The sequence below is a fragment of the Penaeus japonicus genome, unplaced genomic scaffold (genome assembly GCF_977035675.1).
Source record: "Penaeus japonicus unplaced genomic scaffold, GWHDUDI00000001_assembly GWHDUDI00000005, whole genome shotgun sequence".
Classification (NCBI taxonomy): Eukaryota; Metazoa; Arthropoda; class Malacostraca; order Decapoda; family Penaeidae; genus Penaeus; species Penaeus japonicus.
In genome coordinates, this window is record NW_028234407.1 from 4062861 (window position 1) to 4065360 (window position 2500).

General features: G+C 50.6%; 1 long non-coding RNA gene across 1 annotated transcript in view; it reads left to right on the top strand.

Annotated features, from left to right (window-relative positions):
- LOC122251793 (uncharacterized) overlaps positions 1 to 2046 on the top strand; it is a 39603-nt gene extending 37557 nt beyond the window's left edge. The window contains exon 3 of the long non-coding RNA XR_015191035.1: positions 1926 to 2046. This is a non-coding gene — a long non-coding RNA (uncharacterized LOC122251793). The remainder of the gene's footprint in view (positions 1 to 1925) is intronic.
- Positions 2047 to 2500: the final 454 nt, after the last annotated feature.

A 2500-nucleotide genomic window follows, 5' to 3' on the forward strand; every position in this document is an offset into this window, starting at 1 on the left:
TAGGCTACAAAAAAATAGGGGCTCCTTAAAGGCTATACCCACCTCACCTATCCGCTATATACTACTATAACTTAAATAACAATAACCCCCACAACCACCCCCCTCCCACCAACCCCCCCCCCCCACAATCAAAATAATAGAGTCTCATAAGGCTAAATACCAACCAGAAAAATCAAAAAACCCAATACCCCCCCCCCTAAACACCAAATCAACCTATAACCACCCCCCTCTCACCCAACCCACCTACCATATCTCAACCCAAGGCTAACAAAATACATAATATACCCCGTACAAACCCAGGCAAAAAAACCCCCCCCGCTACCCCCAAGCTAAAACCCCCCCACCAACCACTATCCCCACCCGGAAGGGCCGTAATAAATTAAGCTACCCCACTAACCACCACCCCCTGTCCCCACCCCACCCCTCCCCCCTCCCCCCCTCCCAAAGCTAGCCCCTAAAAAACACCAACAAAACACCCCCTAAAAATAAAACCCTCACCCTCTAACCCCCCCTAATCACAAACCCACCCAATAGGCTTCCGCCCCCACCCCCGTACCCCCCCCCCTCACCCGCCACCCCCCCCCCCGTCCCCCGCCCCCCAATAGTGCACCACGCGGCTTCCCCCACCTGGTCACCCCACCCACCCCCCCCCACACTCAACCCTCACCCCTAACCCACCCCCCACCCCCCACCACCCCCAACTACATCACCCACGCGGCATCCAAACTTCCACCACACCCCCCTCCCACCTCACCCCCCCCCATCTCGCAACACAACGCACCCCCCGATTATAGGCAACACCCACCACCAATCCCCCACTTATCCCCGCCCCCCCCCACAACCTCCCGCCACCATTCCCCAACCCCCCATACCCAAGCACCATCCCAACCCCCCCCCACCCTCCCCACCCTCCCCCCCCCACCCACCCCCTCCCCCTCCCCCCCCAGCTCCACGGCAAAAATAAGCTCACCACAAACCCACCCCCCCCCCCCCTCCCCACTACCCCCCAACCCGCAAACACCCTCACCCTACCAACCTCATAAAAAAAACCCCATACCCAGCTCCTCAACCTCATCCATAAAACCCACTAAAAAGGCTCCACTACATACCCACCACCCGCTAAACAACCACCACAAGGCCACACCCCTACAGCCCCTCCCCCACCCAACAACCAACAACTAACCCAACCCGCCCACAACCCCGCCAACCCCCCCCACACATCACATCCCCGCCTACCCCCCCCCACCCCCCCGCTCACTAGGCCTACACCGCCCCACCCCGCAAACGGCACCCCCCCCCCCCCCACCCAACTACACCTCCCCACTACATACCTCATAACCCCCCACCCCCACCTCATCCCCCCCATCACTACCACCCCCCCCAAACACCAACCACCATCCCCCCCCCCCACGCACAAAACCCCTCCCACCCCCTCCCTCTAAGCCCCCCTCTCCCCCACCTCCCCCCTCCCCCCAATGATTCTTGCTTAGTAATTCAGTGTTTATTTGTTTACGTTTAACTTAGTGGGTGTTTGTTGGTAGAAGTTTTGTTACTGATTTAGATATTTGTTGTTATTATCATTACCTATCTTTATTTATCTAATTTATGAAAATTGCAAATTTCGTTGGAATTGTTATTACTTTCATTGTTATCACTGGATTGTTATCTTCAATGTTGTGATCATTATCATCATTGTTGTTGTTATCGTTATCATAATTATCTTTACTGTTATCATTATCATCATTATCATTACTGTTATCATTATCATCACTGTCATTACGAAAATCATTAAATACATTAACAATTAATATTCTTATTACATCATCACCACCACCAACGTCCAGATAACACAAAAACAAGAACAAAAACAAAAAATAGAAGAAAAAAAAAAACTAATTTTTTTCTCTCTCTTTTCCTTTCTCCAGGTGAGTTTTGAACAGCTGAGAGCACGGCCGGTGGAGCGTAGATGTGGAATTGCTCCACCACACTTTTCTTTGGGTGAGGTAGGTGTGGAGTGGAGGGTATTGTACCCCCTTTTTTTGGGGAAGTAAGGGGGGTGGGGTTAAAAGGGGAGGGGGTGGGGGTGTAGGGGAGTAGGGAAGGGGGGGGGGATTTTTTGTGTGTGTGTGTGTGTGTGTGTGTGTTTCTTTGTGTTTGTGTCTGGTGGAGTTTTGTGTTTGTTTGTGTGTGTGTATGTATGTGCTTACATATCCACATACGCGTGTATTTCATAAAGTTCACATTTGTTAATGACAATTAAAGTTGATAGAAAAAAATGTACAACCCAAACGAAAAAAAAGGAAAACCAACTCAACCAAAAATAGGGGAAAAAATCAATATAAGAAATTGGATATTGGTAAGAAATATTTTCTCTCTATATTCCGATGTGAAAGAGAAGTAGCAGAGGTGTAATAGGAAAGAGAGAGAGAGAGAGAGAGAGAGAGAGAGAGAGAGAGAGAGAGAGAGAGAGAGAGAGAGAGAGAGAGAGAGAGAGAGAGAG